The sequence below is a fragment of the Staurois parvus genome, unplaced genomic scaffold (assembly GCF_062004578.1).
Source record: "Staurois parvus isolate SC_StPar_1 unplaced genomic scaffold, SC_StPar_1.0 ptg000154l, whole genome shotgun sequence".
Classification (NCBI taxonomy): domain Eukaryota; kingdom Metazoa; phylum Chordata; class Amphibia; order Anura; family Ranidae; genus Staurois; species Staurois parvus.
In genome coordinates, this window is record NW_028317950.1 from 13,125,979 (window position 1) to 13,153,353 (window position 27,375).

At 44.7% G+C, this 27,375-nt stretch overlaps 1 protein-coding gene across 1 annotated transcript in view; it reads right to left on the reverse strand.

Moving 5' to 3' along the window:
* Positions 1 to 27,375, reverse strand: part of LOC149463526 (ficolin-1-B-like) — a 638,327-nt gene that overhangs the window by 198,413 nt on the left and 412,539 nt on the right. The gene's annotated exons all lie outside the window — the stretch shown is intronic.

Below are 27,375 nucleotides of genomic sequence, written 5' to 3' on the forward strand. Positions count from 1 at the left end.
GGCAGGGGGGAGATCCATCTCACTGCTCAGGAAACAGGACATTGTGATTGGCTGCAGTGCAGCCAGGGAGAGAAAGAACTTGTCCATGGAGAGGGCAAAGACTGCTGGAAACTGTGGGGGATGTAGTCCCCAAGATACAGCCTCTATTAAGTGGAGAACTGTATGGGACTACATGTCCCAGCAGGATGTTGTGCTGCAGAAAGGAAGAAAAGGCCTTGGGGTAGTCTCACGTGGGGAATGGGAGATGACTGTTGAAAGGTGCGCTGAGTCGGAGACACTGCAGTTGCCAGAGCTCACTGCGGTGTCAAGGTGGGACTGTGTTACCACATTTGCACAGAGGCCACAGCCATCAGAGAGCTCCAGCAAGCTGGAGGAGAGGGCCTCCCTGGTTTCATGAGGAATTACTGCTGCAGTGTCCAGAGTGGCTGCCAAGTTCACAGATCCCAGATATCACAAAACACAAGGAGGCTTCATAACAGACTACATAGTGGTGAGAGGCCGATGGCCACAATTTCCCTAATCGCCTATTAAAGGGACAGTGACACTCTATTTTGGGACTTAGTTTGGATGCAGTGGGTAGAAATATACTACTCCAATTTAGGATGCTAGGACGTTTCAGCTTCCAGACCACCCTAGATATAAGATTCAGGTCCAGAATTACTTGGTCCTTGTTTTATTGTTTGTATTATATTGTACAAATGAGTTTATTTTATTATTGTTTAGTGCTGTTGACATTTTTTCCTTTTTTTTATTGTTGCCTTGTTGAGTTTTTAGCCCCCCAAAAATTCCCCTTCATCCGTCATGTGTCAGATGGTGTTGTATTGCTGGAAAGGTTGTTGTCATCTGGAATTAGGGTACACTGCTGTATTGTGGAAGATAGAGAAGTAAAACATATGGTTCCCCATAGTTGCCTGAAAGAGTACCTGATATTCCTCTTAACTTGGAGCAGCTGTATGGAACTGCATGGTAGAGAAGGAAGGGTAAGTAGGTGCTTCTGGTGGACCACTGTTAAAATAAAGATTTTACTTTGTATGCATGGGCAAAACACAGGTTCACTTAAGAGCATAGTTACATCATAGTTATAATCCTACACCCACAGTTGATCCAGAGGAAGGTGAAAAAACCCCCCAGCAAAGCATGATCTAATTCGCTCCTGCTGGGAAACCGCAGCTTGGCATTGCATGCCATTATTAAGCTTGTGATCTACCAGAACTCCCAGATCCTTCTCCACCATTGATTCCCCCAGTTGTAACCCCCCTAGCATGTATGATGCATGCATATTCTTAGCCCCCAAGTGCATAATCTTACATTTATCAACATTAAATCTCATTTGCCACATAGTCGCCCAATTAATCAGTGCATTGAGGTCAGCTTGTAAGTTGAAGACATCCTGTAAGGACATTATTCCACTGCACAGTTTGGTGTCATCTGCAAAGACTGCAATGGGATTTTTTATCTCAGACCCTATATTGTTTATAAATATATTAAAAAGTAAGGGTCCCAACACGATCTTTTAGCCAGTTTTCTATCCATTTACATATGGATTTTTCCAAGCTCGTAGACTTTACCTTACACATTAGCTGTGTGGGGAACTGTGTCAAACGCTTTTGCAAAATTCAAGTATACCACATCCACCACCACCCCTCTGTCCAAGGTTTTGCTCACTTCCTCATAAAAAGAAATAAGATTTGTTTGACAACTTCTGTCTTTCATGAATCCATGCTTTCTGTTGCTTAAAATATTTTTTTTCCAGCAAGAACTCATCTATGTGGTCTTTTAGTAAACTCTCCAGTATCTTCCCAACTATAGAAGTTAAACTAACAAGTCTATAATTACTTGGTAAAGATTTTGACACCTTCTTAAATATTGGCACCTGTCACGTGTGCCCACTGTCCCTGCTCGGTCCCCCCTCCTTCCCCCCTCGCCGCATCCTCTCATCCTGCACACAGCCTTTGAAGCAGGCTGTGAAGGATGGGGGGAGGGGACCCCTGCAGCGGGGATCACAGCCCCCCGGCAATCTAGCCGGAGGATCTGTGACCCTCCTGCCAGGAGACCCCGGCGGGAGGCCTCTGCACGCCCCCGGTGGGCGCAGCGTGGGCACAGGGCTTCCCAGCGCTCTGCGTCCACCAGTGACAAAGGCCACACTCACGAGAGTGCAACCCGAGTCAAGGGGGTGTGCCTCGTTGCCCCGGCAACGTGGCACTGGGCCGACCGTTGCAGGAGCAAACCGGAAGCGTCCTGCGTGGCTTTAAAAGGCCGGCGCACGACTAGGCCGGTCTCTTCCTAGTGTGTGTCTGAGGTCCGCTGCTGCTAGACTCGCAAGCTGCTGGGAGGTCCGGGTGGGGACCGGGCCTCCGCAGCCATCCTCGTTGGGCACTCTGCAGGAGACCACCCCCCCTCAAAGGTCAGGACTTTGATCCACTGCCCCTCTGCTAATACTATGGGGCCCGGATTTCCCGCTTTGCTGTGTGCTAGTAGTGCTTCGCTGTGGGCCCCTGATACACTGCCTAATACTCTAGGGCCCGGATTGCCCGCTGTGCTGTGTGCTAGAACTGCTTTGCTGGGGGCCCCACGATACCATGCCTAATACTCTGGGGCCCGGATTACCCGCTGTGCTGTGTGCTAGAACTGCTTTGCTGTGGGCCCCATGATACCCTGCCTAATACTCTGGGGCCCGGGTTATCCGCTCTGCTGTGTGCTGAGGAGGTTCACCCCCCCCCCTTTTTCTGTTGCCTGCTGTGAGCCAGGACATACCTGCCAGGGCTGTGAGTGTCCGCAAGCCGCCTACCTCCCTGGAAGCTGCCTGCTGCTGAGCGTCCGCAAGCCGCCTACCTCCCTGGAAGCCGCCTGCTGATGAGCGTCTGCAAGCCGCCTACCACCCTGGAAGCCGCCTGCTGCTGAGCGTCTGCAAGCTGCCTATCGTGAGTGCCCTAGAAGCCATGAACTGCCCCTAATGTGTGCTCAGACTACTCTTGCCATGAACTGCCCCGATTGTGTGCTCAGACTACCCTTGCCATGAACTACCCCTATTGTGTGCTCAGACTACTCTTGCCATGAACTGCCCCTATTATGTGATTAGACTACCCTTGTTTGCACTGCCCCATGGTGTGCCCAGAATTTAGCTACCTGGACTGCCCCCTGAGGGCTTGAGCAATCGCTACCCGAACTAGACCCCATAGTCAAGGTCCCGTTGAGTCCCCGTGAGCCCGCTGAGCCCGTGAGCCTGATGTTGTCCCTAGAAAGCTGTGTGGGAGCTGTGCTGCGGTCAGACCCCATAGCCAAGGTCCCGCTGAGTCCCCGTGAGCCTGATGTTGTCCCTAGAAAGCTGTGAGGGAGCTGTGCTGAGGTCAGACCCCATACCCAAGGTCCCGTTGAATCCCCGTGAGCCTGATTTTGTCCCTAGAGAGCTGTGTGGGGGTTGTGCTGAGGTCAGACACCATAGCCAAGGTCCCGTTGAGTCACCGTGAGCCTGTTTGATCCCTGGCTTGTGACCCCGACCATTCTCTGCCCGACCCCCTGTACCTACCTGCCCATTAGTGGCTGTACCCGGCTCGTGACCTGACTACTCTCTGCCTGCTCCTCCTGTTCCTACCTGCCCGATTGTTATTGACCCGGCCTGCCTGACTACGCTTGCATTGTATGTATTGTTATCTGTGGGTGGTTTGGTTTGGTTCGTTTGCACTTTGTTTATGTTTCAGTATTGCACTGCGTTTTGTATTGTTGGTATTAATAAATTATATTGTTTATAACATATCTGAAGCCTGCGTTTCCCTGCGTCAGTTCACATACCTCTGGCCATACCCGGAGCCCTGACATTACACCAAGGCCAATCCTGACCAGAAGTGGCTGCACAGGGAAGCCATCTTGGCTTGTTGCTGGGAAGGATAGATCTTGATGAGGTTGTGTATTTGTCGCTGCTGGTTTTTGATGACCGAGAATATGCTTATCAGACTCTGAGGGAGTATACCCGGGATCAACTGCTAGAATGTATACGGATTGCTCATGTTCTAGTAGATCAGGGCACAGAGTTTTCTGAGGTGCAACCTTTGATTCAGGTTTGTGTAGAGTTGGCTTCATCTGGTACCCCTGAAAGCAGGAATGACTTTTTGCCACCATTTAGTGCAGACCAGGTAGAGTCCCTGGTATGGTTATTAGAGGATGATGTGGATTGCTTCTTGGAGCATTATGCTGCATGTTCACCACAGGTATTAAGGGATTGTATAAACGCAGTGCAGTCTTTGACCAGACAGGCTTTGTGTAAGCTCAGCTTTGTTCAACCAATACTGCAGACATGGTTAGACTTGTTACACCCAGCCTCAGTCAGCTTGCAACGTCATTCCTCTGCTCAAGGCACTCTTCCTGCATCCCCGACAGCACCCCCAGTGATGGCCCAGTATACTCTGCTAACTACCACATACCAGTCCCCTGCTCCCACTCGCTGCACCTATCCTTTCTTTGGCCCTGTGGAGAGGTCCTCTGTGGCGGCTGCTCCCTCCTCTGTTCCATCTTCCAGCTCTTCTCTGTCCTCAGCTGCTCCATTCGTTTGCAGACCAGCGTTTACTTGCAGTGCTCCAGTAGTTAAAACCAGAAAAAAGCGAAAATTCTTTCCAACCAGTACCATCCTGCCAGTATCCAAACAGGTGAGCCTGCCGTCTGAGAACCTGCCTTCCGTGGTTCAGCCTGGTGCCTTGGCACCCGCACTTCAGCCTGATGTCTCTACCCAGCCTGATGTCTGTACCCAGCCTGATGAACTGATCCAGCCTGATGATCCTATCACGCCTGATGACCCAGTGCCCGCTGTCATACCTGGTGACCCGATGCCCGCTGTCGAGCCAGACGATCCAATGCCTGATGACCCAGTGCCCGCTGTCATGCCTGGTGACCCGATGCCCGCTGTCGAGCCAGACGATCCGGTACCTGATGACCCGGTGCCCGCTGTCATACCTGGTGACCCGATGCCCGCTGTCGAGCCAGACGATCCAATGCCTGATGACCCAGTGCCCGCTGTCATGCCTGGTGACCCGATGCCCGCTGTTGAGCCAGACGATCCAATGCCTGATGACCCTGGTGCCCGCTGTTGATCCAGACGATCCGGTACCTGATGACCCAGTGCCCGCTGTCATGCCTGGTGACCCGATGCCCGCTGTCGAGCCAGACGATCCAACGCCAGATGACCCGGTGCCCGCCGTCGATCCAGACGATCCGGTACCTGATGACCCGGTGCCCGCTGTCATGCCTGGTGACCCGATGCCCACTGTCGAGCCAGACGATCCAATGCCTGATGACCCAGTGCCCGCTGTCATGCCTGGTGACCCGATGCCCGCTGTCGAGCCAAACGATCCAGCAGCAGATGACCCGGTGCCTGCTGTCGAGCCAGACGATCCGGTACCTGATGACCCGGTGCCCGCTGTCGTGCCAATTGACTCAGAGCCCACCGTCGTGCCTGGTGACTCGGTGGCCACTGCCTTGCCAGGTGACGCGGTGCCCGCTGTCGAGCCAAATGACCTGATGCCTGGTGACCCGATGCCCGCTGTCGAGCCAGAAGATCCAATGTCTGACCCAGTGCCTGCGGTCATGCCTGGTGACTCGGAGCCCACTGTCGTGCCTGGTGACTCGGTGCCCACTGCCTTGCCAGATGACGCGGTGCCCGCTGGAGAGCCAAATGACCTGATGCCTGGTGACCCAGTGCCCGCTGTCATAGCTGGTGACCCGATGCCCGCTGTCGAGCCAGACAGTCCAATGCCTGATGACCCAGTGCCCGCTGTCATGCCTGGTGACCCAATGCCCGCTGTTGAGCCAGACGATCCAATGCCTGATGACCCAGTGCCCGCTGTCATGCCTGGTGACCCGATGCCCGCTGTCGAGCCAGACGATCCAGAGCCAGATGACCCGGTGTCTGCTGTCGAGCCAGACGATCCGGTACCTGATGACCCGGTGCCCGCTGTCGTGCCAATGGACTCAGAGCCCACTGTCGTGCCTGGTGACTCGGTGCCCACTGCCTTGCCAGATGACGCGGTGCCCGCTGTCGAGCCAAATGACCCGATGCCTGGTGACCCGATGCCCGCTGTCGAGCCAGACGATCCAATGCCTGACCCAGTGCCCGCAGTCATGCCAGTTGACTCGGAACCCACTGTCGTGCCTGGTGACTCGGTGCCCACTGCCTTGCCAGATGACGCGGTGCCCACTGGCTAGCCAAATGACCTAATGCCTGGTGACCCGATGCCCGATGTCGTGCCTGATGACCCGGTGCCTGCCGCTCCGCCTGGGGGCCCGGTGCCTGCCGCCCTTCCTGAGGGCCCGGCGCCCGCCGCTCCGCCTGGGGGCCCGGGGCCCGCCACTCCGCCTGGGCACCCGGCGCCCGTCGCTCCGCCTGGGGGCCCGATGCCTGTCGCTCCGCCTGGGGGCCCGGTGCCTGCCGCCCCTCCTGGGGGCCCGGCGCTCGCCGCTCCGCCTGGGGGCTCGGCGCCCGCCGCTCCGCCTGGGGGCCTGACGCCCGCCGCCCCACCCGGGGGGCCCGGCGCCCGCCGCCCCACCCGGGGGCCCAGCGCCCGCCGCTCCGCCCAGGGGCCCGATGCCCGCCGCTCCGCCCGGGGGCCCGATGCCTGTCGCTCCGCCTGGGGGCCCGGTGCCTGTCGCTCCGCCTGGGGGCCCGGTGCCTGCTGCTCCGCCTGGGGGCCCGGTGCCTGCTGCTCCGCCTAGTGGCCCGGTGCCTGCTGCCCCGCCTGGGGGCCCGGTGCCTGCTGCCCCGCCTGGTGGCCCGGTGCCTGCTGCCCCGCCTGGTGGCCCGGTGCCTGCTGCTCCGTCTGGTGGCCCGGTGCCTGCTGCTCCGCCTGGTGATCCGGTGCCTGCTGTTCCGCCTGGTGATCCGGTGTCCAGCCCGATGTGCCTCTGCCCGGTGTCCAGCCCGATGTGCCTCTGCCCGGAGTCCAGCCCGATGTGCCTCTGCCCGGAGTCCAGCCCGATGTGCCTTTGCCCGGAGTCCAGCCCGATGTGCCTCTGCCCGGAGTCCAGCCCGATGTGCCTCTGCCCAGAGTCCAGCCCGATGTGCCGCTGCCCGGAGTCCAGCCCGATGTGCCGCTGCCCGGAGTCCAGCCCGATGTGCCTCTGCCCGGAGTCCAGCCCGATGTGCCTCTGCCCGGAGTCCTGCCCGATGTGCCAGTCTTTGATATCCCGCCAGTTACCAGACCCGGGCGGTGGAACATTTTGCCCAGCTAGGACTGTTTGGAGCGTCCTGAGGCCGTTCCTTGGGGGGGGGGGTACTGTGAGGAATGGACTTGCCAGTAATGGTGGGACTCACCTGTCTTGTGGGCTGCAGTACCAGGGCTGGCCAGCGGGTGCTCTCAGCAATCAGAGACTCAACCCTGCAGTCAGCCAAACACCTGAAGCTGATTACGGAGGTGTATTTGAGGGATGGCCAGACCTGCAGTCTGTGCCTTGGTGTGTGTTTTTCCATGGGCCCCTGTATCTTGTTACCTGCATTCCTGTTCCTGTTCCTGCCTGACTGACTTGTTGCCGACCCTGCTTGATCCTGACCTCTGCTGACTTCTCCTGTTTGATCCCTGGCTTGTGACCCCGACCATTCTCTGCCCGACCCCCTGTACCTACCTGCCCGTTAGTTGCTGTACCCGGCTCGTGACCTGACTACTCTCTGCCTGCTCCTCCTGTTCCTACCTGCCCGATTGTTATTGACCCGGCCTGCCTGACTACGCTTGCATTGTATGTATTGTTATCTGTGGGTGGTTTGGTTTGGTTCGTTTGCACTTTGTTTATGTTTTAGTATTGCACTGCGTTTTGTATTGTTGGTATTAATAAATTATATTGTTTATAACATATCTGAAGCCTGCATTTCCCTGCGTCAGTTCACATACCTCTGGTCATACCCGGAGCCCTGACAACCAGTTTGTACTGTTCAACCAAGTTTACATTGAAGTTTAATATAAACCTCATATCAGTTTACTCTAATGTGTGTGCGGCTGTACATTTTGGTGTTAATTCACTCTGGTCAAAGGAACCTTCTGGTGTTAGCAGGGGTCAGAGAGGGGTCCAGAATAACAGGGAGCCCAAAAATAACTCAGCAACTCCTAAGGGGGTAGTGCTACATTTTATTATACAACATGGCTGTTAACATGCTGTTTGGATGGGGATATGCCACTCCCTGGGTCACGGCCTGTGTTTCCTATGCAGAAAGCCAACTCTGTATGATTTATCATTATTAGCCCTTTCAATTATTATTATTTTTATACAGGATTTTTATAGCGCCAACAGTTTGTACAGCACTTTACAATATAAAGGGGGACCGTACAATTACAATACAGTTCAATACAGAAGGAATTAAATTTCAATAAACCAAAAAAACAAGAATGGCTCGTGTCATCAAACTGTAATGATAATTATTGTTCAGTTTTTACATAGTGGGAGATGACAAACCAATGTACAATACTGGATCTAGTAATTGCTTCCTTATCGTAAGAGTTAAAAAATAAATATTTTTCTTGTTTTGTTTTCTTCAGACTTTTGTGAACTCTTAATTAGAGCTCCAGGGATTTTATGGAATATGACACGCTGTCATATATGTAACGAATATTTTTTTTTCTTGCTAAGAGAAATATATAAAAACAAGACAAAACAATAATCACTTACTGCTTTCCTTCCGAGTAACACCTGGACTGAAACTCAAAGTAAGTCATCTGGTAATGCTCATTTCCTCTTGCTCCATCACCTACTGGTTGTAATAATGTTTAGTTCAGTATATTAGTTAAGTCATCCTTAATGTTCGCTTAAAATATCATTTGCAATAAAAAACAATTGCCAATTAGTTACAATTACTTATAGATTGCAATATGGCATTTTTTTATTTTATTAAATGGAAAAAGCTCAAGTGTTTCACATGGCATCTCAAACTATTTAAAGTGGTAATCCTGGCAAAACCAAAACTGACATACAGTATGTGATGAAGCTTGTCACTAGCATTAAAAAATTCAGTTTTTGTTATTCTGAGTCGCCCTGTAACAGATTTATTACCTGTTGATCCTGACAATAGACCTGTTATGTTTCCATTCTTTATAACAGGCCTTGTTATCCAACAAAAATAACAATTACAGGGGTTTTCAAAAAACTATTTAACAATTGACAATGGTCAACTTTCTTTATGTGGCTTAGACCATTTAGACCATTTTCCAAAAAAGAAAGTCCTGTAAAACTCATTTAAAAATTACATGCCCATCTAAGACTACTCTGTCCACAGGGTGACAAAGCTGCTGCTTTTTCACTGCAGAATGGATCAATTGACAAGAATAACAGGTATTAAAGCTTTTTTTATGGGGTACTCTGAAAAAAAGAAAACTGCTCTGTTAATTCTAGTGAAAGATGACATCACATATGTATTTTTTACATTTTGCTCATACTTTTACTTTAAGGTGTGAGAATGGGCACATAGCCAAAGAAGTTCTTTAAACAGATTGAACAAGTTAAACTAATAAATTAATACAAGTAATTCAAGTCGTGTCAAATGTTTACAAGATCATAAAATAATTTCATAATTACATTTAAAATTTGAAACGTTAGTAAAAAAGGTAAACCTTTCAGATGCCAAAGTATCACTTTGGATTTATTTAGAGCATCAAATTTAGAATATTTTAAAATATGACCCTCACACATACTGTATGTACTTTAGGTTTTAATTTGTGGGGGAGTTTGTTGTATGCGGATTGAAATCCACAAAACCTGACTTTATCAGCTGATCCCACTAAAATAAATAGGAGGCAATTCTTGAGACTAATATTTGCTCATTTTAAGGTTAAAAAACAAGCTATTGTAAAAAAAAAAAAAAGCATAGGGAACTGCACACCACCATGGGGAATGTTACAAGTCTATGTTTAGCTAGAAACAAAAACAGAAAAATCAGCACAAGGAACAAAAATGACAGTTACAGTAGTATGCTGTATCCTTTGTTCTGATTCTTCCTTTTTCAGTAGAAATCTTTCTCTGTCCTATCCCCCTGCTCCTGCCGCCATAATTTTCCAGTGCAGTGAGGGTTAATACAGTTAAGAGACTGTCAGGAGCACTCATAAAGATGGCTGGACTATGCCTACCATTTCCTGCCAGATCTGCCATTCATAGAAGTCATACTACAGCAAGTGCTACTAATGCATTCTTTTCCTCCTCCTCTTCTTCTAATCCCAGCATACCCCATAATCTGACTATGAGGAGTTGGCAGAATTATTTGGTAGTGCATTTACTGACTTATTGTAGGAAGATGTTCTTAGTCATGTAAGTAAATAAGAAAGAGGAAAATAGCATTATGAGCATAGAGAGAGAACACAGCAGTTAGAGGACAGGCAGGGAGTAGCAAGAAGCAGTGATGGTACAGCAGCTGCCACTTACTGCAAAATGGGCTCCAGCAATAAGATGGGTGTTGATGATGAGATGATAGATCATCCATGGGTGACACCGATTGGAGATGTAATGTGTAATGTGATTGGAGATGGAAAGTCCTAATGGTGAGGCAGAGCAGTAGCTACCTCCATTCCAGTTCATGTAATCATCCCTCTTCTACAAGTTCGTGGCTTGTACTAACCCGTATTGGTGGATACCCAGACACCATTATTTTGCCCAGAAGGCTATCCCTCCCCTCCACTGACATGTGGAACATAATGTGTCTGGGTTGTTGGATTACACTTTCACTGGCAGGTTACGCATTGTCCAGAAAAGAAACAATCTTTTCAAGGGTGCAGGATAGATAGATTGCTGAAGCCAGTGGTACTAGCATGTGTATTGCCTGACAGTGACAGTGTAGTCACATGGACCTCTTCCTTTTTACTGGCCTCATCCTTTGACGTCTTTAACCAGCATTTCACCCAAGCACCCCAGAGCATATACAACATCCCAGGATGAATGTTGCCATGCTTTGTTGCAGCTTTTATGCTTGGTGGTGCTGGCAGCTCTCCAGGCCCAAAAGATGGTTGACACTAACACTATACTCCACGAGCAAGGTTGTGTGTGACAAAGGCACTAACCATCTGGGAGCCTTTCACCTGGGAAAAAGCATACATGTACCTTGCTTGGCACATGCCCCCCCCCCCCCCTCCTTCTCTGCATTCTTATTCTTTGACTCCTCTTCCCCTCCTCCCTCACCTTTTCATCTTCCCCCTCTCTCTACTCATCCTCCCCTTGTACCTTCACTTCTTCCTATTCCTTCTCTTGCTGCTACCCTTCCTCTTTCATATCTTCCTCCTCCACTTCTTCTCCATCTGTGTTATTATGGCATAAAGAGAGGGTCTAGTGAATTGGGGTTACATGGGGAAAATAGTGCCTACTTAATCATACATAGTGAAGTACAGGTAAAGACAGACCCCTTTCTCCAGTTCATGGTCTGGATGGACCAAATTTAACATATTTCTACCCCCAATCACAACATTTTTATTTACTTTATTATTTGTTTTTATTTTTTTTAAATTAAAACATTTATTTTTCATCATTTTTAGAATTGTTTTTTTTCTTTTAAGGCTGTCCCTGTCCTAGTCAAGCAAACAAAGGCAGAGACAGAAATGCAAACTTGGCAAAAATTTTGGCAGCTGGGAAGGGGGACCACACTGGATTTTGTATGGTGGAAGACTAATTTCAATCCCACTACGTTCTCAATGGCCTTGTCTTATCTTGTCTAAATGTTACATGTACAACCCTACAGCCATAGGCTGCCCTCACTTCCCTAGAGTGAAATCTTTAAACTCAAAACAGCACTCACCTACATCCACCTTACCGTCTTCAGTAACAACCTTACAGTATCAGCTTGTTGTTAGAGTGAAAGAAAACAAAAATTTCCCTGAACCCCCCTCAAGTCCAAAACCTATATGCCAGCTTGGCACTTCAACAGGCTTTGTGTCTCTACATTTAGATCTGTGTTTTTCATCTTGAAAATTGTCCAATTTGTCCATGATCCAGGGCACAAAATTTTAGGAGCCACCTGGTATTCAATCATAGATTCCACAATGAGTTAGGCTGCAGAATGGTTCCCAGGTTGCAACCCTTAGGAACACTCAGACTGGCATCTTTTCTTGGCTCTAACAAAAGAAAAGAATTGCTGACAAAAAAACTCCTGCCTTGTATACCTTTTGATGTATTCAAGTAGTTTACATAATGCCCTGTCTTCGCTTAATTTTTTTCAGAAGTGTATTTATTTACACTCATTTTTATTGTATAAATCACAGTTGCCTTAGTCGTTTATGCATAGTCTGGACTATGCTGCCTGGATACTAGTTGAACTACCATATTGCTGCTGCTCACTTTTAGTCTGAAGTTTCTCTGGGGCAATACACTTTTATTTTAAGTGTAACAAAACACCTACCTTGTGTCTAAGCCTTTTTCTTCTTCAATCTGCTCACAAAACTGCCCTGCTGCTGCACCTCAGTGTACATTTTAGAGAAAGCTGCAAACAGGCAGGTTTTATTTAAGAAGAGACATGGATTTTCTCTTCTGCAATAAATAGACAGCCTGCTAGACATGTACAATTAGTTTAGTTTTGATATGTTTTTCAGAAGAAAAATTTATTTTCAGAAATTCAGATGTATCCGAATTTCTGAATGACATAAAAATGAATGGCAACAAATCCGAAAAAAGTTATAACAAAAAATAACAAATACATTTATCCATTTATTTCATTTGGATGATGTCTCATTTTCTAATTCATTTCATAACAGTCGAATTCATTGTGAATATAGCTGGTTGTTAAGGAGCAAGGAAGCAGAATGTAAACAAAACAAGTGCTGGTTAAAAAAAAACTAAAAACAAAAAATAGTGCGAGGATCCCCCCAATGGATTTTGAGGGTAACCCCAGGCCAAAATAAAAAAAAAAATTGTAGGGTCCCCTTAAAAATCCATACCAGACCCTTATCCGAGCATACAGACTGACAGGCCAGAAAAGGGGGTATGAACGAGTGGCCCCAACCTCTTGAAACATACCAGGATACATGCCCTAAAAATGGGAGGTGCTTTAACCAGTTCCGCGCCACCCTATAGCAGAAATACTGCTACAGGGCGGCACGGGTGCCCAAAATGACGTATATATACGTAGGGTTTATTGGTGTCCCTGGGTATGTCAGTGACACCAAGTCATTTGCCCCCAGTGTCAGAATGCTCACTGCAGTCCCGCTATAAGTCGCTGATTGCCGCCATTACTAGTAAAAAAAAAAAAGAAATCCAGTATGTATATATATATATATATATATATCGCCATTTGTAAAAGCTATACCTTTCATGTAAACCAATTAATTTACACATATTGGGTTTTTTTAACAAAGACATGTAGCAGAATACATTTTGTCCTAAATTTATGACTAAATTTGATTTTTAAAATTTTTTTACTGGACATGTTTAATAGCTAAAAGTCAAAAAAATTGTTTTTTTTCTCAAAATTGTTTTTCTTTTATTATAGCGCAAAAAATAAAAAACACACAGGCAATCAAATACCACTAAAAGAAAGCTCTATTTGTGGGGGGAAAAAAAGACGTAAATTTAATTTGGTTGCAGCGTTGTATGACCGCGCAATTATCAGTTAAGGTAACACAGCGCTGTATCGTAAAAAATGACCTGGTCAGGAAGGGTGGTAAATCCTCCAGAGGGCAAGTGGTTAAGGCAGAGGTGCTCCCCCACAAAGCACCTTGTCCCCAGGTTGATGAGGACAAGGGTCTCTTCTCCACAACCCTGTGTGGTGATTGTGGGGACGTGATTTATCAGAATCTGGACAACAGGGGCCCCCAGATGTTGAATGAATACATAGTACCCCTACTCATTCACCAAAAAATTTCAAAAGTAAATAAAAAGCCAGAGACAGTTTTTGATAAGTCCTTTTTTTGAAAAAAAAAAAAAAAATTTCTCCAAAGTAGATCCATCATCAATCATGACGAATGCCGATATGCACAATAAAAAAAACAAACAAAACTGCAATCTGATGAACACGATGGGGTTTATTTACTAAACCTGGAGAGTGCAGAGTCAGGCTCACTTCTGCATAGAAACCAATCTGCTTCCAGGTTTCATTGCCAAAGCTTAATTGAACAAGCTGAGGTTAGAAGCTGATTGGTTTCTGAGCCTGACTTTGCACTCTCCAGCTTTAGTAAATAAACCCAGATGTGTCCCATGGAGATACACTTGCCAAATGACAGGTAAACATTAAACATGGGGGTAGGGTCACCTGTCAATCAACAAGTGGCATGTCTCATGGAGATGGTACAACATGTGAGGTATGTCAGAAATGTTGACTGAAAGCAATAATTCTAGTGCCATGGCTCACATTTAACTCTAAACTGATAACCTGTAAAGGCTTTTAAAGTTTTACCTTTGAACAAATTTAGGTAACCTAGTTTGTCACCGTTTCACAGTTTTCATTTTTGACATGCTTGGTATCTACTGCTAATGATTGTCTATTATATTGTGTTTGTGTGCACTATAATTAATTTAAGTATATTTTTCCTGAAAATGTTGCATTTGATAAATGGCTGTACAAATATTGTGTGAAAAACAAAAATTGCAACAACCACCATCTTGTTCTTCACTGCCTCTGCTTTCAGAAAGTTATATAGAAAAGTTATTTTCAGCAAATAAAATGCTGATTTTAACATATATATGAAAAATGCCAAAATTGCAAAATGGTAAAACACTGATTGCTTATAACTGAAGATAAATAACCTGTGTGGATATTAGCATCAAGGGTAGAGCTTTTACAGCAGACAGCCACTCGCTTTCTTTTTTAAGGGTCATTTTAGCCCACTTTTATTTAAAGGAAAGTTCCATAAATCCAAACATAAATGATGTCCCACACAGGGGTTTTTAGCATATCACTCTTCCATATGCAGACTTTTAGCCCCCTGGCTTATACATACAGTCCTGCCGCTCTGGCCTTCCACTTCAGGCTCACGTCTTTCTCCTGCAGACTCTTTTCTGAATGGCTGTTTTCCACACAGCTAGCAGCGCCTTGCTGCTTTGGCTCCCACCTCTCCTAGGTGGAGCCCTCCTGACTCCTGGGCAACTGAGACCTCCTGTTTGCTGGGGTGGAGCCTAGAACCATGGTTTGGCCTCTACAAAAAGGCCTGCAAACACCTGTGCAATTAGTGTGCTGGGGGTTCTGAAAACATGGACCTCAGATTGGAGATTTCATCCCTCCCAAATCACTTCAAAATCTCCAGGCCCCAGGTCCCAAAACGGGATTGACGAACCAACGAGGAAACTGACAAACCAGTTTCCTCTGCATTAAGCAAACTGCCTGGAGCCCCTCAACCTGTTTAGTTGAGAACCCTGGGTTATAACCTCGATTTAGACCATGGCAGGATACCGCACTGCCAGACCTGATTGAAGAAGAGTAGGGATGAGCTTAAGATTCTTATGTTCAGACCAAATCTTCTCTTTTTGGGTGTCCTAGTGATATCATTGACCAAATATGGTCATGTCCAAATGTGGTCAATAACATCACCTAGGAGACCCTGCTATGGTGAGTAGTGGGCTTTTTTCTTTTTGGCAGACATTGGGCATCAGGATTGACATGGCTCTACATCGCTGGATGGCATGATTGACTATTAATCTACTGTACATCATGGGATTTTTTGGACTTTTTTCTATTAAAATTCTTGTCCTTTTTGAAATGAGAAGAAGGAAATACTGAAAAAAAATATTTAGAATGTGCCATGCCTTTTAATAATTTCCATATTAAGCAATTAGATTTTACATGGTGTTGCTATCTTTATGACTACTTATGGCAGCTCAACTCTGCTGTTAACAACAGTTATATATACAGTCATGGCCGAAATTGTTGGCACCCTTGATATTTCTCCAGGAAATCATGTATTTCTCACGAAACGTATTGCATTAACACATGTTTTGCTATACACATGTTTATTCCCTTTGTGTGTATTGGGACAAAACAAAAAAAGGGAGGAAAGAAAGCAAATTCGACATAATGTCACACAAACCTCCAAAAATGGGCTGGACAAAAGTATTGGCACCCTTTCACAACTGCGGATAAATAAGAATGTTACAAGCATGTGATGCTCCTGTAAACTCACCTGGGGCAAGTAACAGGTGTGGGCAATATAGAAATCACACCTGAAAGCAGATAAAAAGGAGAGACGTTCACTTAACCTTTGCATTGTGTGTCTGTCTGTGCCACACTAAGCATGGACAACAGAAAGAGGAGACGAGAACTGTCTGAGGACCTGAGAACCAAAATTGTGGCAAAATATCAACAATCTCAAGGTTACAAGTCCATCTCCAGAGAACTAGATTTGCCTTTGTCCACAGTGCGCAACATTATCAAGAAGTTTGCAACCCATGGCACTGTAGCTAATCTCCCTGGTCGTGGACGGATGAGGAAAATTGATGAAAGATTGCAACGCAGAATAGTCCGGATGGTGGATAAGCAGCCCCAAACATGTTCCAAAGACATTCAAGCTGTCCTGCAGGCTCAGGGAGCATCAGTGTCAGCGCGAACTATCCGTCGACATTTAAATGAAATGAAACGCTATGGCAGGAGACCCAGGAGGACCCCACTGCTGACACAGAGACATAAAAAAGCAAGACTACAGTTTGCCAAAATGTACTTGAGTAAGCCAAAAGCCTTCTGGGAAAACGTCTTGTGGACAGATGAGACCAAGATAGAGCTTTTCGGTAAAGCACATCATTCTACTGTTTACCGAAAACGGAATGAGGCCTACAAAGAACAAAACACAGTACCTACGGTAAAATATGGTGGAGGTTCAATGATGTTTTGGGGTTGTTTTGCTGCCTCTGGCACTGGGTGCCTTGACTGTGTGCAAGGCATCATGAAATCTGAGGATTACCAAAGGATTTTGGGTCGCACTGTAGGGCCCAGTGTCAGAAAGCTGGGTTTGCGTCCAAGATCCTGGGTCTTCCAGCAGGACAATGACCCCAAACATACGTCAAAAAGCACTCAGAAATGGATGGCAAAGAAGCGCTGGAGAGTTCTGAAGTGGCCAGCAATGAGCCCAGATCTAAATCCCATTGAACACCTGTGGAGAGATCTTAAAATTGCTGTTGGGAAAAGGTGTCCTTCCAATAAGAGAGACCTGGAGCTGTTTGCAAAGGAAGAGTGGTCCAAAATTCCGGGTGAGAGGTGTCAGAAGCTTATTGATGGTTATAGGAAGCGACTGATTTCAGTTATGTTTTCCAAAGGGTGTGTAACCAAATATTAAGTTAAGGGTGCCAATACTTTTGTCCAGCCCATTTTTGGGGTTTTGTGTGACATTATGTCATATTTGCTTTTCTGCCTCTGTTTTATATTTGTTCCAATACATACAAAGGGAATAAACATGTGTATAGCAAAACATGTGTTAATGCAATACCTTTTTTGTGTGAAATACTTGATTTTCAGGAAAAATATCAAGGGTGCCAACAATTTCGGCCATGACTGTATGTATGTAAATGCATTGTAATAAACATTGTGTATATGTATTATTATGTTCAAACAAAGAGTTTGGTCACTTAAAAAATGTACTGTATTCATGGTAGAGGTGGACCACTTGTGAATGACAGAATTTTTTTATGCTTTGCTTTCCCTGATTTGCATGCCAGTGTTGATATAAATTTATATAGATAGACGGTGATATGTCTAGAAGGGGGAACTGGACCAGGCATATTAATACTGGTCATGGGTACCAGGTACTTACAATATATAGCACCATCAATTTACATTATATATAGTACATTATTATTATAGTACCAACAGTTTGCGCAGAGCATTACAAAATGAAGGTAGACATTACAGTTACAATAAAATTTGGTACAAGAGGAAACAGAGGGCCCTGCTCGTTAGAATCTAGGATTCATAGCCCTTGAATGATCCCCTTCTATTTTATATAATCCAGTAACAAAAAATACATTTTCTTTTAAAATATGCATAAAAGTTTATTAAATGTGTGCCTTAAATTAAATCTGCTATGAAATGAAGGCTGCCATTGCTGAGCTATCCTTCTGAAAATGCTAGTTGGCTGTTATGCTAATCCTCTTCTTTCCATGCTCAAGTATATGTGGTTAATTTACTAAAGTCAAATAGGCTGTTCACTTTTCCTTAGAGTTTAGCAGTTTGGTGAAGTTTCACTTTGCAAACTATACCCAATCATGTGCAAGGAAAATAAAAAATAGAATTTTTGCTTGCATGTAATTGGATGATGGAAACCAGCAGAGCTTTACCTCATTCACTAACCTCTGAGGATAATTCCCTTTACAAAGTGCAGCTTTCCTTGTATCCATACTTTCTTTGTCTCTTTCCACTAAACTATGATTGACATTTTTGGAGATCTTTTTATTTTTTAGTCATCTCACATGTTGTCAAGTTGATATATATTATATTTTTGTTTGGATTTTGTATTCTATGTGCTTCGTTCGTACCGTACCTTTGTAACTGTTGTATATTTGCATGTCTTACCTCTGACATGTTTAAATCAACCCCATTGACTCAAAGTATGCGAATAGAGGCTCACAGAAGGTTGACTTTCCTCATTTTCTTTTTCTCTAACTTTCTTTATCTGCACATTTGCTCCATGTCACTGACTCCAAGTTTTCACGCTGGTAGGGCAAACAGACATCTAGGGGGAGATTTACTAAAAAAGGGAGCACTTAGAATCTGGAGGAGATGTGCATGGTAGCCAATCAGCTTCTAACTTCAGCTTGTTCATTTAAGGCCCCTTCCACACATGTCGACTGTTTGTCCATCTGTAACCATCAACATAAACAAGATAAAGTATTGATCTTGGATTAAGTATTGAACATTGCACTTTGGCTCTGCATCATCTGAATAACTCTTCTCTATCTCATCACAGGTACATGCCTGCGAGCAATATCCATCTGTACTATCGCCCATGCCATGTATGAATGCTAATTCACCCTGCTCTACTATAAGGTAAATGTCTGCGAACAATATCCATCTGTACTATCGCCCATGCCATGTATGAATGCTAATTCACCCTACTCTGCTATATGGTAAATGCCTGCGAGCAATATCCATCTGTACCATCGCCCATGCCATGTATGAATGCTAATTCACCCTGCTCTGCTATAAGTTAAATGTCTGCGAACAATATCCATCTGTACTATCGCCCATGCCATGTATCAATGTTAATACACCCTGCTCTGCTCTATGGTAATCTATACTGCTTTTAAAATCCACCGCTTACTGAAGCTGATTCATAACTATCAATGTCCTTACTGGTAATTCTTACTGCTTCCAAAAATTTTAACTCTGGTCCATATTACTGTGTTGTTTATTTTGCTCTTATTGTCCAACCTAAATTTATGAGCTGCTCCTAATCTTTACAAATCGCCCTCCAGCTCTCTTGTTGTCTCTTGTAGTCCTCCTTTGGTGTGTGAAGTTTGTCCTGCTAGCCATGTGTCTCTCTTATGCATTCCTAATTGATTAATTGGCAATACCCCACCCAACTCAGTATAAATGTAGGCCTTCCTTAAGGGAGGCACAGCCAGGGGTAGCTTTGGCAGTTATCATCTGGGATAAAGTATTGATCTTGGATTAAGTACTGAACATTGCACTTCAGCTCTACACTTCAGCAAAAGCACAAAGTGACAAGCAGACAACTTCAAATACTAAACAGACTACAGGTGACCTGTTTCCCCATCCAGCTCTTTCATCTCTTACCCAGTCTGCTTCTTCATCTCACTATCCTGTAACATGCACTCTCTACTCCTCCTTCTCACTGTTGTATCCTCTCTCTTAAAACTCTCTTTCCTTCACCCCTCTTCTCCACCACACAGCTTATATATATCACCCTCACTCCTGTCTTCAACTTATTACTGTACTCATCAACTCCTGCTAATTCTGAACCCACACACTAATAAAACCTCCAGGACACTGGAACCTGTCCCTCCATATAAGTCATACTCCCATATTACCTCTCTCACCCTTCTGCTTCTCCTAACATCTTGAGACATATCCCCAAATCCTGGGCCGCCATCTTTTTCCTTTGTTCAACACACCCAGCACCCTCTGTCCTCTAAAAGCGTCTGCTATCCACACAATCTTGTTACTATTCCTCTTCTTCCTAGAACCAGCCTCCCCTTTTCCTGTGCCTTTTGGAATGCCTGCTCTGTCTGTAACAAACTCACCACTGTCCATGACATTTTTATCACAAACTCCTTTAACCTACTTGAAATTACGAAAACCTGGCTTCATGAACTTGACTTGCCCTCTCCTGCTGCCTTCTCCCATGGTGGTCTCCTCTGGACTCACTCTCCCAGGCCTAGTGGATGGAAAGGAGGTGGAGTTGGAATCCTCCTATCCCCTCAAAGCACTTTTCATGTCCTTCATTCACCTCCCTCTCTGTCCCTATCCTCATTTAAAGTTCACTGTATTTGTCTGTTCTCTCCAGTTTCTTTAAGAATTGCTGTGATCTATCAACCTCTTGGACCTGTATCAAGCTTCCTTGATGACTTCTCTGCTTGACTGCCTTACTTTCTCTCGTCTGAAATTCTCACAATCATTCTTGGTGACTTCAACATCCCTGTTAATCTTAACACTCTTGCTACTTCTAAACTTCTGAGCTTAACCAGTTCTTTTGACCTAAAACAATGGACACATGCTTCTACTCAATGTAATGGTAACTGCCTCGACCTAGTGTTCTCCTACCTATGCACACCTTGCAACACACCAACTCTTTTTTTCCTCTCTCTGACCACTCCCTTATTAGCTTCACTCTCTCTTTGTCTTCCTCCTTGTCTTCCAACTACCGAACAGTTACCGGTAGGAACCTTCGCTATCTTAACCCTTCTCTTCTTTTTTCTGCAACAGATTGTCTCTATGACAAAATCTCAGCCCTGTCCTGCCCCAACCTTGCCACTTCTGTCAACAATAGTTCACTGTCATCCACCCTGGACACATTGGCCTCCCTCACTACACAGAAGCAGGCCTCAGCTGCTACAGCCCTGAAAAACAGACAATACCAGATGCCTCAAAAATTGTAGCCGTGCTCTGGAGCATTTATGGTGTAAGACTAAGACCCAGCAAGACTTCGACCAATATAAATCTGCCCTTCAAAAATACAATTCCTGTCTCCACACTGCCAAACAGACCCATTTTATCACTCTCATTAACACTCTCTCACGCAATGCCTGTCAACCCTTTTCTACATCTAACTCTACTTCATCCTTCCTTACTTCCACCCACTAACTCACTTGCTGCCCAGGAGATCACTAATCACTTCAAAAAGAAGATTGATACAATTCATGTCAAGATCTCCACTGTACAGATATCTCCCTCACCCTACACTCCATGTCCACCTGCACAATCTATACTTCCCTTCTCGATCCCCTTCAGTCTGGATTTCGCCCACAACACTCCACAGAAACTGCTCTCCTAAAATTCACAAACAACTTACTGACCACTACAACCAATGGACACTATTCCATACTCTTACTTTTGGACCTCTCCGCTGCCTTTGACACAGTTGACCACCCCCTCCTCCTCAAAAAACTCTATTTACTTGGTCTCCATGACTGTACTCTCCATTGGTTCAAATCTTACCTATCTCATCGCATCTTCAGTGTCACTTACAATTTTACTTCCTCCTCTCCTACTCCTCTTACCATCAGGGTCCCCCAAGGTTCTGTCCTTGGACCTCTCCTATTCTCGATCAACACTTCTTCCTTGGGTCAGCTGATAGCTTCCCATGGTTTCCAATACCATTTTTATGCTGATGACACAAAAATCTATCTCTCTACTCCTCAGCTCACTCCATCAGTTTCCTCCCGTATCACCGACTTACTAACAGACATATCAGACTGGATGTCACACCACTTCCTAAAAAAAATGAAAGTAATAAGGGATGCAGTGCTACATTCAAATCATACAACTATGTGAATGTGGGATCCTAAATCATCAAATTAAGTGAAATTAAATGACAATGACAATGTTAACAATACATATCAATACGTGCTCGTTAATAATATCATCAACACAAATAAAGTAAATAGCTCAAAACTTGTGAAAAACATATATGAAAAACCCCATCCATATATATATGAATGAAGCAAAATTACACATATATATGGTGTAATCACACGCGCCTATTGTGAAGTGAAATAACTATAATAATAATACAAACAAAATTATATCTCAAAGTCCAAAAAATATACTAATGGTGACAAAACAGTAAATGGTGCTTCCAAATAATACTGTTAGTGACCATAGGTGAAACTCGTGCAAATTTCTGAGTGCGTCCAAATCTGAGAATCCAACCACCATCTGGATTAGCCTCTCACCTCATCCCTTCGACCCTTGCGGATCAAAGAGCAGTAGTGGATCCCTCTCACGGATCCTCCAAGCACTGAAACACTCCAAGGGCAGTTTTCTCAGAAAAATATTCCCACACTGGCTCTTCTCCAGGAAAAGTTGTAGTATCAATCTCTTAAATGAGACAAAGGAATCCTCCCATAGTGTAGTATATTTAATTATACCATAGGGACAAACAGCATTTTTTGCATTACACTTACGTAGCAGCCAGTCCAAGAAAAAAACCTCATGCTTTCAGATGAGGATATATCTGTTTGGGTGTACAGCTGAATACACAGGTGTACCAAGATGGCCGCCACGCCAGAAATACGTCACCACGTCAAGCCGACGCGTTGCGTCACAATGTCATGTGACTTCATCAGGGCACCTGTGTATTCAGCTGTACACCCAATTCACATAGTTGTATGATTTGAATGTAGCGCTGCATCCCTTATTACTTTCATTGTATATAATCACTGGTATATGATTTGATGTTAGCAGCTTTCTTTGGGATTTAGATACACATTTATTTTATTTCAAATAACACTTGGGAGCGCAGGAGGTTCACACCAACACCACTTCCTAAAACTCAATCTATCCAAAACTGAGCTCATAATATTTCCACCACCACATGCCTGATTTCTCAGTCAGGATCAATAGCACCACTATCAGCCCATCCCCACATGCCAGGGTGCTAGGGGTAGCCCTGGACTCTGAACTATCCTTTCAGGCCCACATCCAATGCCTGTCCAAATCATGCCAGCTCAACCTCCGCAACATCTCCAGAATATGCCCATTTTTAACCAATGATATCACAAAGCTCCTAATTCACTCCCTGGTTATCACTCGACTACTGCAACTCCCTCCTCATTGGCTTTCCTTTACATAGGCTATCCCCCCTCCAGTCCATCATAAATGCTGCTGCCAGGCTCATCCACCTTACCAACTGCTCAGTGTCTGCTACCCCTCTCTGCTAATCCCTCCACTGGCTTCCACTCTCCCAAAGAATAAAATTCAAAATACTAACAACAACTTACAAAGCCATCCACAACTCTGCCCCCAGCTACATCAACAACTTGGTCTCAAAATATCAACCAAACCGCTCTCTTCAATCCTCCCAAGATCTTCTGCTCTCTAGTTCCTGTGTTGCCTCCTCCCATAATTGCCTCCAGGACTTCTCCCTAGCTTCTCCCATCCTATGGAATGCCCTACCCCAATATCTCCTAATCTATCCACCTTTAGATGATCCCTGAAAACCTTTCTCTTTAAATAAGCCTATTCTGCTTCTAACTAGTAATCTGCCTTTTATTTCCTCCATCAGCTTATCCCCCACAACTATTACCTTTTGTATCACTCAAGCTGTAACAAGCAGGGCCCTCTGTTTCCTCTTCTACCAAATTGTATTGTAACTGTAATTTCTACCTTAATTTTGTAAAGCACTGAGCAAACTGTTGGTACTATATAAGTCCTGTATAATAATAATATTAATCCTATTTTTGTTATGTTACAAAAACAGAATGGACGAAAAACAGATGAACGTGGACAAATGGTCCGTTTTTGCATCCATTTTTGCATTGGTAGTGGATATAAAAAACTGATTTTAAAACAGGTGAAAAACTGATGTAAACTGACAAAAAACTGATGTAAACGTCCTCCATTTTCTTCTTTGAAAAATGTGACTGAACAGATGAAATGAAAGGTCCACACGTGTGAAAGGGGACTAAGCTTTGGCATTAAAACCAGAAAGATGACTGGTTTCTATGCAGAGTTGCACCATATTGTGCACTCTTCAGTTTTAGTAAATAACCCCCCATTGCATCATCAGAAGAAAAGTACCAATGGCAGCCTCCATGAAAGATTTATTTAAGTGTGGACTCTAGGCAAACAACTAAATACACAGACCAAATACATATAAGGCAGCAGTTTTACCTGCTGAAGAATTTATATTTTTGCTCATCCAATTCTGAGATTTTCACAGCTCTGCCACACAGCACAGCCTCTCTGGCAGGACCAAAGACCTGATTTTATTCTGCTGTAGTTTAGTAACATGCACAGGTCTTGGATTGCCCCTCTCCACCCTGTAACTGGACAGTGAAGAAAAAGTCAGGTAAAGTCATTGTAATAGTATATCTTTGATGCCTCTAGTGGCCAGTCTACAAGGTCATATGTACCTTTGGATATATTGGTATCCCAACCATGATAAGAAGGTAATACTTGGTTGAGATGCCATAGATCTTTGAGTATGAATTACATTTTTGGAATATTAAAGAGGATGATTTCAGTTCAGTTCAGGGGAGAGGGATATTCATGAAGTTGTAGGCAGGCGCAGACTCTTTTCTTCACTGCAGAAGGCACTCAAGCCACAGTGGCATTGCAGGGAGAGAGGAAGTCAGGGGGAACTTACTCCTGTATGGTTTCCTGGGTCACTGTGAAGCGATCTAGCTGGATGTCGCAGTCCCATGGGACTCAGGAGCCCATCTTGGGTCAGGCAGAGTTTATTTAAGACCCTGGTCTCGGGCTTGGCATGCATTGTTGCAAGTGGACAGAATAGGGACAGATCTACCATCTGTCAGGGAAAGTGACTAGTGGTAGAGAGAGGTTCCTGATGAGTAAGGACAAGCTAGGGACATGTCTGCCTTCTTGGAATCTTCCCGTTTGGGTGCAGACTGGCGAGGCCGCATTCCACCCTCTGGGACAGACCCTGTCAGCACGCTTAAGAACCACTCACTTCTACTTTGCCAGACATATTGTGAATGTTCCCAGTTGGGTACCTTCCCACTGGGCTTTTTGTATCATTAAACTTTCTTCTCAATACAACTTCTGTTTATTGCAACTGGACTCATTGGGGTTTATTTACTAAAGCTGGAGAGTGCAAAATCAGACTCACTTCTGCATAGAAACCAATCAGCTTCCAGGTTTCATTGCCAAAGCTTCATTGAACAAGCTGAGGTTAGAAGCTGATTGGTTTCTCTGCAGAAGGGAGTCTGATTTTGGACTCTCCAGCTTTAGTAAATAAACCCCATTGTGTCTTCACTGTTATGGAACCACTCTGCACCCATCCACAAATTGGATTAATAGTAAGTGCTCAAGTATTCACATGTGACTGTGTTCACAGTTATTCAGCACATGAACAGTGCAATAATCACAGGAGTAACAAGAATGATCTGTCTTGTTTAGGCTAGGTTCCCATTATTGTATGCCAGGAAAGTGTGCACACGCGTTCCTGACATGCAATTGAAATTCTAGCAGACACAAACGCTTTTGCACATGCAAAACCGCATGGTGGCGCAGCAGTTCATTGAAGTGTGATTTTAAAAAAAAGGATCAGCACTTCTTTACCCACATTTCTGCAGGTAAGGCATTACATTGAAATGAATGGTCTGCCCTACATCCAGAACGCAGCATGCACAAGTGGAAGCTTAGCCATTATGGACAATTTTTGCAAGTCTATTACATACACTTTGCTCTATGCACCCATCAGCCATAACATTATGACCACCAATCATAACACCTCAAGGCATGGACTCCACTAGACCTCTGAAAGTATTCTGTGGTATCTGGCACCAAGCCATCAGTAGCAGATCATTTAAGTCCTGTAAGTTAAAGAGGTGAGACCTCCATGAATTGGACTTTTTTTTTCTAGCACATCCCACAGATGTTTGATTGAGTTGAGATCTGGAGAATTTGGAGACCAGGTCAATGCTTTGAACTCATTGTTTTGTTCCTCAAACCATGCTTGAGAAAATCAGACCAGGTCACCATTTTCCATTGCTTTTTGGTCCAGCTCTGATGCTCACGTGCCCATTGTTGGCACTTTAGGCTGTGGACACAGGTCATCATGGGCACCCTGACCGGTCTGTTGCTACGCAGCCCCATATGTAACAAACTGGAATTCACTGAATGCTCTGACACCTATCAGTTCCGGCATGACCTTTTTCAGCAATTTCAGCTGCAGTACCTCTTCTATTAAATTGGGTTACCTTGGCCAGCCGTCACTCTCCACATGCGCTTCACTCTCCTTAGCTACCCATCACCCTGATGCCAATTCACTGGTTTTCTTTCCCTCAACCACTTTTGGTAGGTCCATTAAAAAAAGGACCATGAGGTACTTCTTATAGAACCCCAGTCATTGGGTCTTTAAAGGCATCAATACATGAAAAAAAATTGAATGTCAATCTTTATTGTTTTGGAGTTAATTTGCATATTGTTGACTTTATTCACTATCATATATTAGAGACACATATATGTACAAAGAGTCACAGTTTTATTTATAATAACCTTTGCCCTTAACACTATATTGTGCATTATTATTTCCTGGCGCTCCATAGTTTTGGAAGACTCAAATCCTTATGCTTGCCCATTTTTTCTGCTTTTAACACATCAACTTCAGGGACAACATGTTCACTTGCTGCCTAATATGTCCCACCCATTTTCAGATGCCATTATAACAAGATAATCAATGTTATTCACTTTAACTGTTAGTGCTCATAATGTTATGGCTGATCGGTGTATATTTATTGTATATTTTGTCAAAGGATATTGTCACAAAAAGTGCTGCTATATTTACCTATAATGTATATACTAAGAGTACTAAGTGCTGACTGCTATATAAGTTCAGAAAAATATTGTAGGAAGATGCGGCAGCTTCTTCATAGTTACATAGTTACATAGTTTGGCTGAAAAAAGACAAAAGTTCATCCAGTTCAACCATTTAAAAAAAAAAAGTTATAATCCTATACCCACAGTTGATCCAGAGGAAGGCAAAAAAAAAAGCTAGCAAAGCATGATCCAATTTGCTCATACAGGGAAAAAAATTCCTGCGTGATCCCCCGAAAGGCAATTGGATATTCCCTGGATCAACTTTACCTATAAATGTTAGTATCCAGTTATATTCTGTGTATCTAAGAAAGAATCCAGGCCTTTTTTAAAGCAATCCACTGAGCTGGCCAGAACCAACTCTTGAGGGAATCTATTCCACATTTTCACAGCTCTCACTGTGAAGAAACCTTTCCGTGTTTGGAGATTAAATTTCTTTTCCTCCAGATGTAACGAGTGCCCCCTTATCCTCTGTGATGACCTCAGGGTGAATAGCT